Consider the following 16,993-nt stretch of genomic DNA (forward strand, 5'->3'; position numbering starts at 1 on the left):
GGAGACAAAATGTTGAACATTTTCGATACAGAAGATAATCAGTAGTCAACTCCTTTACATGAAAGCAAAGAACAGTGAGAGCTCTTGAATTTAATGGAGACGCATTCCCCATTTCAAACCAACGCCTTCAACCAGTATTAGAGCACTAGCTCACTGAACTCAACATTACACATTTGCTTGTTTGAAATGCTGTACATGTAAATGACTTCCGTCTCTATCGTTTATAGAAACATACATCCTTTGTAAGCAGATTATCTGTGGCAAGAAAATATTTATGCATTGGTATTGATGATGTTATTAGGCTGATCAGCAGCAACCTTAGTGAGAATGGACATGTGCATTTACTGAAGTGAATAAGCAAGCCAGGGTCTATGTCCCATCGATACAATTATATTGTTCTTATGGTCTTGGTTTGATATAGCTCTCTAAACTAGCCTATCCTGCACAATCATCTTCATCTCCAAACCTCCCCTGCCTCCAATATCAAATTGACAATTCCTTGACACCTCCAAACAAGCCTTATCAATCAATTTCTTCTTTTAGTCAAGTTATTTTCTCCTCAAACATATTCATTTACGATGTCAGTATTTGCACGACCTAACCATTAATCTTCAGCATTCTTCTGTACCACCACATTTCAAAAGTTTGTATCCTCATCTTAACCAAATTGTTTATCGCCCACATTTCACTTCCTCACATTGCTACACTCCAGACAAATACCTTCAGTAAAGACTTCTTAACACTCAATATTTGATGATAATAAGTTTCTCTTTCTCAGAAACAATTTCCTTGCTATAGCCAATCTCTATTTTCTATTCCCTCTACTTCACCCATCATCAGTTTTTTGCTGCTCAAACAGCAAAATACAGCTGTTATTTTTAGCATCTCATTTCCTAACCTAATTCCCTCAGCATTACCTTATTTAAATTGACTATATTCCATTACCTTTGTTTTGTTTTTGTTGATGTTTATCTAGTGTCCTCCATTCAAGACACTGTCCATTCTGTTTAACTCCTCTTCCAAATCCTTTGTTGTCTGACAAAGCTACAATGTGATCAGCAAACCTCAAAGTTTTTATTTCTTCTTCTTAAAATTTAATTCCCACTCTAAATTTTTCTTTGGTCTCCCATACTGCTAGCTCAATGTACAGATCAAAAATATCGGGGATAGGCTACCACCCTGTCTCATTCCCTTCTCAGCTGCTGCTTCCCTTTCCTGTCCTGCAATTCTGTTACGCAAAAAATTGGGAAGCATTAAATTTTCTAAGTTCGAACATCTTGTACCAATCACATGGAATTATCAACAGTTACCAGCTCGGGAGTGTCAACATTTCAACACCATTACTCATCCAGGAAGACAGCTACCTTGACATTCTTGAGTGAGATTGCGAGCTCAACAGAAAATCATTAGAATAGTGCAGACCTAACTGCTGCTGTAATGTCATGTAAGAGACACTAAGTAGGATGCAACATTGCTTAGCAGGTGTCTGACTAAGCAGTAAAGACCCTTTGTTAAGCAAATGTAGCAGAACTGAAGATCACTGACGACTCAAGATGAACAGAATGAATTCGGTCACAAGGAATGACGTCACAGATCAGAGACTCCATATCCATTAGAGCACACAATCAGCAAGATCAATGGCATTCATGTTGTTCACACTTGATTCTCTGATGACGGTGCACTAACATCTCGTGTGTGGGATTGTTCTTATGTTGGTCTTACACTTGCTGCCCTATGAGGAGATTACCCATTTGTAACCACAGATAACGAAGTCCATCATCCAGTACTGAAATCAGCACAGTAGCAAGCACTGATGGGTAGTCCAGGGGCTACCAACATGGCTCCAGTCCAGGGCTGAAGCTATCCTACAACTCCAGTGTCATAAGAGTCTGAATGCCTAAAGTATTGGTGGGCCAGATTCAGCATTCAGCACATCATGGCATCCAACATCGCAGTCCACTTGATGGGACAGTGTGGACAGTTATCTGGTTGAGACTGAGTATTCCCTGAAACACTTAGCAGTCAGTGCCATCTCCAAGCAGTGCTACCGACGGAGCATGTCTAAGTCATCATTGGGCGGCAAACTTCTGCACCCCAGTGTCATCTACTTCCACTCAAGAGTTGATGCAGCATCCTCGGCGGCCTTAGCCTACAGTTGGATTCAGCGGATTCTTCTCCGGATTACGTAGCCATTGGCCACTGCCAAAGTCACAGCAATGACTTATATTCTTTGTAATACTCTTGAATATTGTTTTATTGCATCTAACGATGACACAAAAGTCCTCTGTCTGCATACTGACAAAACAATAGGTGTTTCTAGGCGGGCAGTGGGCAATCCTGGCAAACCTAATAACTGCAGTCCGGTTTCTGTCCAAGTTGAATATAACCTTGTGGTATCTGTATTTTATCTCTGCAACCTTCAGAATTTTAAAGATTGTATTCCAGTGAACAGCATCAAAAGATTTATCCCCTGGTCTACAAATGCTATAAAAATAGGTTTGCCCTTCTTTAATGTTTCAGGGGTGGAATCAACTTTTGAAATAATCTATAGGGTGGTGTAGGTCATAGGGTCCACGGTATCACACCCTGCAGCCATGCACCCTGGTGGGCCCTCGTTTGCGAGTAAGCGGCAAATAAAAAATTCAGAATTTCGTGACACTCTTACAGCTTTAAGGATAGGAAGGATGCAGAGGCTGCTTGCCCGGTATAACAGTTACGGTAAGGTTGTCATACGCAAAATAAATGTAACTCCATCATGGGTTCAGGAGCATACGACAGCGGCTGGTCGAAGAAATGTAGTAATATTATACCAACAAGCACTATATTGATATTGATTAAATAGGCAACCAGTTCCAACATTCCAGTCATATCACCTTCAGGCTTGTCACGCGAATGACATCAAGTACCACTCCCGCATATAGAAGCACATATTCTCATCTGGTTCTATAGATACCCAAATTTCATGAGCATGTGTGGTCTGCATGTATGCTCATGAAGTTTGGTTATCTATGGAACCAGAAACGAGTATTGGTGCCTTGACTTATCCATGCTCAAGTGGCACTTTGTGTCATTTATGGGACAGGCCTCAAAATTACATGACTGGAATGTTGACACTGGTTGCCTTATGAAACAATATCAGTATAGCAGCTGTTGGTATAGTATTATTGAATTTCATATGCAGTAAGCTGTGGGTTCAAATTTTGTCAAGTGCTTTAAATATTTTTATTTTTAAATCTTTATCAAAATGACTTTGATCATTATTTTTAATCAATTAATTGGTTAAAATGTAATTTTTTATTTCTATTCTTTTGTCACATCATTTTAATCATTGTATTAACTTTATGGATGTCCATCTTACTGCAAGGATGAGGGGCTTTAGCTGATGATATATATGATAAAGTATCACCACAGTTGTATCTTGAGAATGTCTTTATTCTACCACACGACTAGTTTCAGCTGAACATTACTGTCATCCTCAGGCCCACTGACAAAGGAGTATTTGATTTTTTTGGCACATTTGCTGTGGGATCCTTGGTATTGGCACACGTGGGCTAGCTTTCATCAGGAGTTTGTACTCGATACCGTGTCAATGGAGACAACATGGCATTGAGTACAGACTCCTGATGAAAGCTAGCCCACGTGTGCTGGTAACAAGGATACCACAATAAATGTGGCAAGGAAATTAAATACTCATTTGGCAGTAGAACTGAGAATGGTGGTAGTGTGCCGCCGAAACCAGTCGTGTGATAGAATAAAGACATTCTCAAGATATAGCTGTGATGGTAGTTTTTCCTCATATTGTATTAACTATTTTATTTGGCCTTATTTTGACTGCATGTAATTCTTTTTTATTTGGAATCTTTGTACATTTGATTTTAATTATTTTTATTTACCTATGATAATATTTAAACATTTGTACATGTTGATCTATCAGTTAAAGAACAAAAGATGAGATAAACTATGCAATGGGTTCCAAGATGTACTTTCTTTTTTTATGGTAATTGTCATACAAAAATCTGAAAAATAAATTCTTTTTACACTATGGAAAAAGTAATGCAGATGAAGACTTAAACAAAAGAAGAAATTATACATAAAATGAAATTCAAGCAAGATGAGAAATAGAAATAATAAATGCAATGACATTTACAAAAATGTAAGATCATAAAATGGAAGAAATTACATTTAAGTTAATACAAAGCAACAATTACAATCACATGAACAAATATTCCAAAAGGAGAAAGAATGATAGGAAGAAAAATGAGAGTAAGTGAAAAAGTTAATATGACGATTAATATGATGTGAAAAAGGAATAGCTAAAAAACATTTAAATCAAATAATTGGATAGAAATAATGAAGTCATTTTGATAAAGATTTTAAAATAAAAAAAAAAAATCAAAGCCCATGACAAGATTCAAACCCACAACCTTTTGCATCTGATGACTGTGCTGTAACTATTACATTACACAAGCAATTTGTGTATTCTTCCTACTTTTAAAGCTGTTGAGTGTCACAAAAAAATTCAAAAGTTTTTTGTTGTTGATTACTCACAAATGAGGGCCCAACAACATTAATGGCTGAAGGGCATGATACGTTGGAACTTAACATACATAACCGTATTGATTGTTTTGAAATGTGAATCCCACCCTGGGGACCTCTTCTTGTACAGTAAGTGAAAGAGTCAATATTGCTTCGTGGGTTCCTACACTTCTTTAGAACTTGAAATAATCTTCCCGAAGTTGACTTCTATCAGTATTTCAATTCTGTTGTAAATATGAGGCTCAGTCAAAAAGTAATGGCTACTATTTTTCCTCCTCAAATAGTTTGTTAAGTAAAAAATTTGAATTGATGCTATTCTGCAAAGCTGCGTCTCCAACCTATTGCAGCAGTAACTTTCACTGTTAACAGATGTCAGTACTGCTGTTGCTTGGAGAGTGGACGACACTGATGATCGTATTAGACAGCATTCTGTGACAGAATTCTTGAATGTGTATGTTGATGCAACAGTGGATATCAGCACCGGCAGACAATGGGTTCATTGCTGTAATAAAGTGAAAGGCAAATGTCACTGGCTAAGGAAATGTGGTGCGGCAGGCTGGTGACATCAGTGACTTTACACAACATTCAGTGAGTTGATTACACAATTCATGGTGACCGCTGGATAATAGCAAGTGATTTGCGTTGCATAAACTCCCTCAATAAAGACAGTGTGGTGGTGATTATTCAACATCTAGCACACTCAAACGTTTGTCCAACTTTAGTACCAAGAATGTTAACCAACCAGAATAAAGAGATGAGAAAAACAACCCTTGCAGCACTTCTGTTTGGAGTTAGAGAGTGTCTGGAAAAAAACTGTGACTGCAGATGAAACATGGGGGCATTTTTTAACCAGAATCAAAGAGGCAGTCAATGGAATGGCATCACAAAAACTCATTAATGAAAAGTCCAAAATGGTGTGACTGGCAGGGCAAGTTATGGCCACAGTATTATGGAGTGCAGTGGGTGTGATTATAGCTTTTTTGAGCAGGGATGCACTACAACTTCTGTCCAATATGTCAGGACCCTCAAACAACCCTTTTTTTGCTGTACAATGTAACACTACACACCAATCATCACACCACTGAAGAAATATGGCAGAAATGGAAAGTACTACCGATACATAGTTTTCACAGAATGGATTGGTAGTGTGTTTTTTGTGCAAACACACATTTTTAAATGGGACAATGCCTATTGACATAACAAGCTAAAAGTAGGGTAAATTAGAAAGTCAGTGTGGTTGTTGGATGATTCTAGAGCAAGTCACTTATAAGATACTGTATTTTGAATAGTTTCCACACAGACACTTGTTTGAGCCACTAAACCTGTGTAGTTGCAAGGTGTGGTGATGTTATGTTTGCTGACCATGTGCTTGTGTGTTCCTTGAGTGCACTGTGACTTGCTTGTCAGTCAGTGTACAACAGTCCAAGCAGTAGTTCGTGAGTGGACAATGTGATTTACCAGTGGGAAGAATGTAGTTTATTCTTGTGCAGTGTATGAGGTAAGATATTTTAACAGATGTCAACCATCTCTGCAATTATTTATCAACCTCTTCATCCAGTTACGTGAAAGTGGTAGTGTAACACCTAGACAACATAACAGAAGGAAACAAATGATGACAGAAGAGCATGAAATTAATGTTCTTACTGCTGTTGCCGCTGATCTGCATATTGGCTCCTGCGGGATACACAAGGACTGTGGCATGAGTCAGGCAAGTGTCCTAGGCATTCTCCATCAGCACAAGTTTAATGCCTATCACATCTCTTTACACCAAGAGCTGAATGGAAATGATTATGAGAATCATGTTAACTTCTAAACATAGACGTCAAGACAGGATAGTCTAGATTTATCATATACTTTTTAGTGATGAAGCCACATTTCCCAATCACAGCCAGGTAAACTGCCAAAACATCCACTATTGATGTGTTGACAATACCTGTTGGCTTTGTTAGGAGGAAAATCAGCATCCATGGAGTGCAAATTTGAGGTGTGGGACTGTGAACCATCAGCTCATAGGCCAGTTTTTCAGAGGTGGAAAATTAAATGGGCACAAGTATCGCAGCCCCTAACAGACCATCTTCCACGGATGCTAGAAGACCTTCCTCTGCAAACTAGAAGGAACCTGTGGTACCAAAATGATGGTTGTCCAGCCCATAGTGCAGAAAGTACTACAGCATGTCTTCAGGAATTATTTCCTAATCGTTGGATTGGACACAAAGGACCTGTACCTCGGCAAGCCCATTTCCCAGATTTGATGCCTGCAGCCTCTTCTTCTGTGTGGAAAGCTGAAACATCCTGCCTACAAAGACATAACAACAACACCTGATGATATGCAACTATGTATTACTGCAGCTGCTCAGGCCTCTCCACTGAAATGCTAGCACATGCGAAACAGTCATTCCATACCAGACTGGAAGCATGTATTGCCGCTGTTGGTGGTTATTCTGAACATAACTTGTGTTGCCCTGTTAAATTCTTCTCACAGTATCATACACCTTACCTCATTTTCATCTAGCTACTCTTCCCTTTTGTAGTGTACCTAAAATAGGATATCAAAAAGACAAACTTTTTAAATTGCTTGTCTCGCTCTTTCTCATGATTTATAGGAAGATGAAGCTAACAAAATTATGTGGCACAGAATCTATGTTATCTTAGTACGTAGGTTGGAACTTCAATAGTGGCAACACTGCTGTGGAAACACTATGCAATGGAATCTACTATTGTCGCTGAGAGCACATGTTATTGACATACCTACCTTACCTACGAGCAAACGGACTCGCCCGTCCCAAGTCACCAGCGTGAACACAATCGAGGGAAACACAGTCACTTGTGAGCGAGTGGTCTAACGTAATGGTGTCACTATGTTTTTGAAACAGGAACAATTGAGTTGGATCAAGATTGAATGTGCCAGAGGTCATACAGCACGACAGTGTCATCAAGGTCTTCAAGAGGCGTGCGGGGAATTGACATTTCTGTACAGAACAGTGGCACATTGGGTAAAAGCCTTCAACGAAGGTCGGCAGACATGCATCGGGCAGGTCATCCTAGTGTCTCTGAAGAAGAAGTGCATGCTGTTGTCATATTAGTGGACAGTGATTGATGCCATACGATTTGTGAGCTCACCCATGGAACCGGATTAGCGCCTACGACTGTGCTTCGCATCCTAAAGGAACACCTGGGCATACGAAAAATTGCAACATGATGGGTTCCACATGATTTGACAGAAATGCTGAACTGGATGCGTTACAACGCTGCTCACACACACTTGGAGCGCTATGAGCGTGAAGGAGAGGCTTTCTTATTCCGTATCTTAACACTGGATGAGACATGGGCCACATTCTACGAGCCAAAACTGAAATGCCAGTCCAACGAATGATGTCATTGTGGGTTGCCGTGAAAGTCAAAAGTGCGTCAGAGCCCCAGTATGGTGATTCTCGTGTACAACTGAGATGGTGTTATCCTAACGCATTATGTTCCTCTATGGCAGACCATCAAAGCACAGTATTACTGTTTGTTTTTGGAGCATCACCTGCGACCAGCTTCGCAAAAGAAGCGGCGAGACTTTCTGCGCAACCCACCCATCATTTTGCACAAAAATGCACGGGCGCATACAGCGCAAACTGTGGTTGCTCTGTTCGGTCAATGGGACTGGAAAGTACTGTACTATCCATCATACTCCCCGAACTTAAGTCCTTGTGACTGATTTGATTCCGAAGATGAAGTAACCACTTCGTGGCATTTGCTTCAGAACTGTACCAGAGATTCGACAGGCAGTAGACCGCTCCATTCGCACCATCAACAGAACAGGCTCTGCTAACGGTATACTATGCCTTCCACATCGCTGGCAATGGGTTCTACACAACACTGGTGACAACTCTGAAGGACAGTAACAGGTGCAAACATGTAACTCTTTTGTATCAGCTGTGAATAAATAGTTGCCACTATTTAGGTTCCAACCCTCATAATTTCAATTTTTTGTGTCCATTTGTTAATAGTTTTCTTTCGTTAATCACTTCTCTTGTTTTGGACTCCTATACAGTAGCATGTTTTATGGAGTTGCTCAGTCTTTTGTGTGATGGAAGAAAGTGTAAAGTTGTATAAAAAAGTATTCAATGCAGTTTTTACCACAAGTTTCAAGTTAGGTTTTATTTAGTAGGAGGAAAAACCTAGGTCTATTAAGATTTATTCTGCAAAAATTTTATATCATGAAGAAGATGCCTTATTGACACGACATGGTCAGAAGAAATGTATCTATCTAGTAAGAGGGAGGCCAGAGAAGAAGAGTCCGGAGCTGCTGCTATTAACAAGAAACGAGGTAAAGCGATAACTTCCACGAACATTACTTTACAAACCATTAATCAGAATTAGGTAGTGTTACAGGTGAACATAATAGTAGTAGCTGTTCGGACTGCTACCTCCCCACATATCTTCAAATACGTGCCTTTATTTATACGAACTGAGAGAATACATGACAGCCATGTTGCCCCCACCTCAACTGGCTACCAGTGACCAGACAGTGCTGAAGGAGCACATAAATAAGTAGATAAAGTGTTACTTGCCTACATTGTAAATTTACTAATTGTACTTTATTTCTGTGTTTCATGTTTGCAACTACTGCAGATGAACGAGACAAGTAGCAAAAGTGAGGGGGAGGGGGAGGGTGTGGGTGTGGGTGTGGGTGTGGGTGTGTGTGTGTGTGAGAGAGAGAGAGAGAGAGAGAGAGAGAGAGAGAGAGAGAGAGAGTAAAATTATCCTAATAATATACTGGAGACAACCATTTTGCAACAAAGGTACGAACCATATAATTGTTAAGCAGGCATGATTAGCTTGGTAGTGTATCTATTAGTAGTAAACTGAGATCCTATCCGGTCCTAAGAATTGTGGAACTGTGCTTATTATTATCAGTAGTTGTATCGCTGTTCTAAAAAATTGCTCTAATACTACGTAGACCATAATGAAGGCAACAAATAATTGCCATTTTGGCAAAGTGTAAATTGTATATTATTTTTTTAAAAGTTTTGTAAAATATTTTAACAAAGTTACTATTTTAATTTTCCACATAATTTTTTTAATTTGTCAGTATAGAGTCATGAATTTTATTTAAACTTAACTTATATAGGGGAGGAAAATGTACTTATGGGTACTTTAATATTATTCACAGTAGATGAAATCAAGTCATAAGCGACCCCAGGGAGCATTTTATCCCAAGATAATACCGGAAGATGTGCTAGCATGGATTCCAAAATATATATTTGTTGGACATCATATGAACAGAACCTGATCACGAGTGAACAAAACCTGAAAGATACACAAGGCACTAGCATGTCATCAATGTCTTAAATGTAAATAATATTTGTGACCCAAATATGAACATGCACAATTTGAGCAGATTGTATAATGACTTAACAGATAAGTTTGATTATTTGAGTGCAAAGTTAAGCATGACCCGGTGCAGTGATTCTGCGAGAGATTTATGCACAGACTTGTCCACTTGGTCGTGCGGTAGCGTTCTCGCTTCCCACGCCCGGGTTCCCGGGTTCGATTCCCGGCGGGGTCAGGGATTTTCTCTGCCTCGTGATGGCTGGGTGTTGTGTGATGTCCTTAGGTTAGTTAGGTTTAAGTAGTTCTAAGTTCTAGGGGACTGATGACCATAGATGTTAAGTCCCATAGTGCTCAGAGCCATTTGAACCATTTGAACTTGTCCACTGACTAAAATAAGCTAGATCAGAAATTCTCATCCATAATTCAAGATCAAAAGGAAACCATGGACAGGCTTAACAGTATAACAGAAACTCAGAATAATTTACAAGTGGCACAGACCAAAATTACAGAGATCATGAAGCTTGTGCATAGGAATGTAACGGAACTGCAGTCAGTTTGCAAGGAGTTACCAGATGAAGTGCAAAATCTATAAGGAGAGGTGGAACACTTGAAACTAGTGAAAAAATACCAAGAACACGTGGGCAAGGATATGAAGAAAGTAACTGAAAGAGCCGAGGTTGGGTTAGTAGATATCACCACTACGCTTGCACAAAAGTTTGTACAAGAGCACATAATATACATAGATGTAATGGAAGAAGTAATGACACAGAAGGAAAGCAAAATAATTGCTAAAATCGACTCAGATATTAAAGCAGCAGGAAAGTGAATTCGTGAAGAGCTCATGAATGGTAGCGGTAGCTCAAAAGAGCCAATCAAAACCAACAATCCAAGCCAAATAGATATGTCAGGAAGTGGGAATGCTTACACGCATTCACCTATTCACCTGCGACTATACCTGGTGGTGAAGAAAAGGAGTATAATTTACAACAACCAATACCAATGACGGTGCTGTCATATGATGTATACAACCACATGCAGCCAGTGACAGTGCCACAGCCTGTGAGCACAGTACCTTGTTTGTCATCCATTTTAGCATATGGAGGCCTAATTAGGAGTAGGAAATTTCCAGTACATTCGACTGAGGGCAAGAAAACAAACCTTGTCATGTTCATAAGGGGATTCTGGAATGTGCTGCCACATACCTGAATGGAAGCAAAAAAGATCAGGTTCACAGTAGGCTGTACCCGAGGTGACGCTTTGCTTTAGGCTATTGACATGACTGAGTGCTGCCACACACATAATTTGAGCAAGTGTTTCTTGAAAAATTCTGGTCAATTGCTGTACAAGAGAGGTTGCATCGTGAGGTGTTTAACCCTCAGCCCTTTAACAGTAAACAGGGAGGACTGTGTTGACATTTTGAAAAATATCTTAAAATATAAGACATATTACTGGACAAATCCATTCTCACATGTTGACTTCTTAAAGATATGGTATTCAAGAATCGGTTGCCACTGCATATCAAGGAAAAATTGGTGACAATACCAGATAAGCTCTCCAGTACTTCCTCTCTATGCTCAACTCGATCGATTTCATTTACAAAAAGGGGAACCGCCAACTGAGAGTAGGAATATGCAACCAGCTATATCACATAATGGAAACCACTTTAACTGTAACAGAATAGTACAAACAACCAGCATGGGTTGGTGTCCTTACATGTTTCATCAAAGTAACAAAAATAAGAACTAAGGTAATAGATAAAACTATGGAGAACAAAAATGGGCTAGGACATGACATTATCCAGGTTACCAAGACCCAATACCTATGGAACAAAGGGGTCCAGGTACCAGAGTTCAAGGTCCACTGCAAGTAGACAATGAAAATTAGTATCACAATTGGCCACGACATACCGACAACAGTAGGCACCCTAACATAAATAGCAATGGTTACAGACAAGAAAATGGGGGATATGTACTGGAGAGAGGACAAAGACAAACTGATTCGCAATGTGGGCTGGATACAAACTGGAGAAAGAATGATCATAATACTGTGCATATAGCACAAGTAATGCAAAGCGATGAAATTATCCCGTCACTGCACAGGTTGCGATAAGCCCGCAGTCGCAGACTGAGAAGAGGAATGGGGGCCATGCGTTTATTTACAAATTGTATTGTATGCTATGAACAGGATAGTAATATTAAGCAGGAATTATGTATGAAAGACAAAAGTGACATTAAAAATGCAGAAGAAATAATAATAATTAGCGATAACGCAGCTAAGATAGCCAACATGACAGTACCCATTGTACTAGATACAGGAGCCTCGACTAACATTATTTCACAAAGTTTGTTCAATGAAATTAGGAAGGATATTAGACATACAAACTTTATCAGTACAAAAGTGCCATAACTTGACTGCAGTTGGGAAGAGATCAAAGAATAAAATTACAAGCTCGTATACTCATAACATTCAAAAGACACCACTATAGAATGTACCTTTTTGGTAGAAGAAAAATTGATTGTTCATTGCTTAATGGGGATGAATGTTTTCAGACTATACAAAGTACAGATTGATGCAGGTAATGGTAAGCGTTATTTCGTACAGGATGAACAAGAGATATCAGTAGATTTGGTGAGTGTAAGAACAACCCATAACATACTCTGAGGAGATAATAATGTAAAAATACAATTATGATATCCTGAGATGATACTACTTTATGAACAAAAACACAAACACTTTAACAGTGAGAACATAGATGCATTAGCATACAGGCAAAGGTCAATGAACCTACTTATCTGAGGCACAAATGGACAAATTAGGGGTACTCATCCAAGAAAGCACACATGGTTTAAGAAATGACCAGGAGTGAAAAAAAAAAAATTGCATCTACAAGATAGATGTCAACCCCCAAGAAAAATCTGTTACTCATCTTACCCCATACCATCGTCAAAAATGGGAGCAGTATTGAAGTAAACAGAAAGCATCATTGACTGGGTGGGGAGATAACAGAACCTCCTCACTCATCCTACTGTAGTCCCGTATTAGCAATTGCAAAGCTAGATGGTAGCATATAGTTAGTACTTGCCAGAAGGGGCATAAACAAAATTACCGTCCCAGTGAGGACACAACCAGAAAATTTAGAACAACTGCTTTAAGTTTTGTGGAGTTTGATTTCCTACCACAATCAATCTCGATGTGTTCTAGTGGCAAATAATCTTGCACCTAGAGATCAAAAAGTACACAGTGTTATTATGCGGGGGAAGAAGTTATGAATTTTGTGTGTTAACTTTTGGTTTACCGTAATTTACTCGAATCTAAGCCGCACTTTTTTTCCGGTTTTTGTAATCCAAAAAACCGCCTGCGGCTTAGAATCGAGTGCAAAGTAAGCGGAAGTTCTGAAAAATGTTGGTAGGTGCCACCACAACTATATGTAGCACTGCAAGGGCATGCTTTGCAGGCACAAAGATATACTGGCGCCAAAACCCCCGCGTCAGAAAAAAAAACCGTGGAAGACGACCTTTCTTCTCCGCCTCGAGTTTCAACCACTGCATTTTATACATTATCCAATGGAGTAAATACAAATTCCGTATTGTTCATTTACGAATGTAGCAGCATTTCAATGTACTACGAAAATCCAACTGGCAAGACTGTTTGGGATGTTTGTCAATATGGCCAACTCTACGTTCTGAATTTTTTCCTACCTGTGAGAAGAGATGGTTGCTAATAGGAACTTTTATGAATTGTGAATCACATGCAGTATTCTCTTCGCCATAAGAATAATACGAATATAAACATTTTGCCATGTATTCTTTCGTGTTTGCTGCTATCTCATTTAAATCCTGTCTGCCCAATAAACTACGAAACTAGGGTGAGACAGCAGCAAACGCGGAAGAATATACATATCATGTCATGTTTATATTCGTATTATTCTTATGCCCAATAGTGATACAGTTAGAAATGAAGCTCGGCAATTGACTAGATTTTTAAATCTAAGATGACCCTAATTTCTGTGCAGAATGTAATGTACTAAAGAGGTGCCTGCAAAGATTTTCAAACCGTGAAAAAATTTCGCTAAACTCTCGTTCAGAACATCTTCTATCACAAGCAGTCTATTATTTGGTTCTTGTTGATCATTATCAAAGAAAGCAGCAATGTAAGTAACAACAAATAGCAGTCTCTCGCCATTGTTTTGCTAATGAGACGATTCCTCTCTTTTTTTATTGTAAGCGGCGGTAGCGCGCACAAAAGCAAGTCATGCCGCGAGCGGGGACAGGCCGTAAACACTCATTATCAGAATGAGACAAACAATTCATGACACAGTACAGTAATGCATTTTCAGCTTAGAGTGATGTAAACACCTATAACAAAGAGATCGGCACTTACCAGATCAAAGCAAAATAAACAATCAATTCGAACCAGACGAAGCACGTGAAAAAGGAAAGGTACCCGTATAAATACGGACGGAGCGCGTGGCACATAGCAATGGCTACCTAGTAAAGCTTAATTGCTGCTAAGCTTACGACTCGAACCTACTGTAGCTGTATCATCATTCATTCCACCTAAATTGTGTCTCATATTACAACGGACCAACTTTGTTTTGATTTGGTGGTGCGGCCTAAAACTTTTCTCTCCCCTTGAATTTCGAGTCTCAAATTTCAGGTGCAGCTTAGATTCGGGAAAAAATTTTTTCCTTGATTTCGAGTCTCATTTTTCAGGTGCGGCTTAGATTCCAGTAAATACGGTACACGTAAGTGCTGGTGTCATTACTGCAGCCCTGGATAAGGTATTGGGATTGGAGCTGCTAAGCCAAGTTACGATATACGTAGACGACTTTTTGATAGCGACTTCCACATAGGAAGAGCACCTACACATAATAGCGCAGTTACTTTATCATTTTTCTGAGTATGGGGTAACTGCGAACTTGAAAATGTCCGAATTCGGAAAAGAAAGGATTAAATTTTTAGGACACACCATTCCAGGGATCTTGACAGGTCTTAGGAAACTGGAACCTTTAGATACTTCCCATGTCCACAAAATAAGGAACAGCTAAAGACATATTTAGGCCTGGCCCCCATTTTTAGGAAATTTGTGCCCAACTAACTCTTAAGTAGTGACGCAATGTAGAACTTACGAAGGAAAAACAATACAGAAAAAAGATTCTGGAAATATAAAGGAAGTACTTGTCAATGCTGATATTTTAAACCAGCCTGACATGAACCAGGAATTTTGTCTAAGTACAGGCTTATCATCACAAGGCCTGAGGTTGGGGGGGGGGGGGCCTTGTCTTTTTCACATTAAAGGGCTAATTACTTTCATGAGTAGAATGCTTACAATGTGAGAGGTGGGAGTACTCTGTAACCATGAACTCTAAGCACTCACTGTCATGTGGCCAATTTGAAAGTTAGATTATTAGTTACGGGACATGCACACGAAGGATTACTGTGATCATCAACCCCTCTCGTCTCTCCACACCTGCAAACTACTCCACAGAAGGATAGCTCAGTGGTGCCTATATTTACAAGAATTTAGTTTTGAAATAGTGTAAATTAGGAGTGAACAAAGAATAATAGCTGATGTGCAACCAAGACTACCACATGGTTTGAATGAATTTTTGGAATATACTGAACAGATCTCAGATATTAGAGTCTTCCTAATGATAGCCTGTACTATACAAAAGTGTGCCGCAGCCTAGGGCAGCTGCAAGAAGAGGGTCAGCACTGGCAAAAGGTAAGAAAAAAGTTACAGGGAAGCTAGGGATACAATTGTTGGTTGGTTTGTGGGATTAAAGGGACCAGACTGCAACGGTCATCAGTCCCTTGTTCCAAAACTTAAAAACTACCACACAGAGTAAAAAATCGGATAATAGAGACAACAGACAACACAGGACAAGAAAAACTCAGACAAAGAACAGACATAACAAATTAAAATCACACGGAGTGTGGCAGTGGTTGGCGGGCCATAGAATAAAAAAGGAAAAGCCAACCACCAAGAACACATTAACAACTCAGTTTAAAACCGTAGGCCAAAGGCCAGAATCAACACAAAACAATAAAATAAAACATAAACACTCATATTAAATGATAAAAACCACCTGCCCGAATAAAACGTAAAACTAAGCCAGCCATAGCAAGGTCATCAGTTAAAAGGGCAGGGAGCGTATCAGGCAGCGCAAATGTCCGCCTGACCACAGCTAAAAGGGGGCAGGCCAACAAAATGTGGGCCACTGCCAAAGCCGCCCCGCAGCAACACAAAAGAGGGTCCTCCCGTCGCAGTAAGTAACTGTGTGTCAGCCGGGAGTGGCCAATGCGGAGCCGACAAAGGAGGACTTGAGTCCCTGCGGTTGGCTCGCATGGATGACCGCCACACAGTCGTCGTCTCCTTAATGGCACGGAGTTTATTGGGCGTGATCCGATTGCGCCATTCAGCGTACCAAAGCACAAAAACTTTTCGGCGGAGGACCGCTCGCAAATCAGTCTCTGGGAGGCCAACATCCAGAGATGGTTGCCTGGTGGCCTCTTTCGCCAGGCAGTCAACATGTTCATTGCCCGGGATACCGACATGACCGGGGGTCCACAGAAAGACCACAGAGCGGCCGCAATGGGCAAGAGTATGCAGGGACTCCTGGATAGCTATCACCAGACGAGAACGAGGGAAATACTGGTCGAGAGCTCGTAAACTGCTTGGGGAATCGCTACAGATCACGAAGGACTCACCTGAGCAGGAGCGGATATACTCCAGGGCTCGAAAGATGGCGACCAGCTCAGCAGTGTAAACGCTGCAGCCAGCCGGCAAGGAACGTTGTTCGGAATGGTCCCCTAGAGTTAGCGCATAACCGACACAACCAGCAACCATCGAACCGTCAGTGTAAACAACGTCAGAGCCCTGATACGTGGCCAGGATGGAATAAAAGCGGTGGTGGAAGGCCTCTGGAGGGACTGGGTCCTTCGGGCCCTGTGCCAAGTCGAGCCGAAGGCAAGGGCGAGGAACACACCATGGGGGTGTACGCAAAGTGGCCCGAAAAGAAGGTGGAACAGTGAAAACCCTAAGCATGGAGGGAAGCTCTTTGACGCGGACCGCAATCGTACAACCTGACCGGGGCCAACGTTCTGACAGATGGACGACCGATCATGGGAACAGGAGA

General features: G+C 40.4%; 1 protein-coding gene across 4 annotated transcripts in view; it reads right to left on the reverse strand.

Moving 5' to 3' along the window:
* LOC124795299 overlaps nt 1-16,993 on the reverse strand; it is a 143,106-nt gene that overhangs the window by 49,035 nt on the left and 77,078 nt on the right. The window lies entirely within an intron of this gene.

Source organism: Schistocerca piceifrons, chromosome 4 (genome assembly GCF_021461385.2).
Source record: "Schistocerca piceifrons isolate TAMUIC-IGC-003096 chromosome 4, iqSchPice1.1, whole genome shotgun sequence".
Taxonomy (NCBI): domain Eukaryota; kingdom Metazoa; phylum Arthropoda; class Insecta; order Orthoptera; family Acrididae; genus Schistocerca; species Schistocerca piceifrons.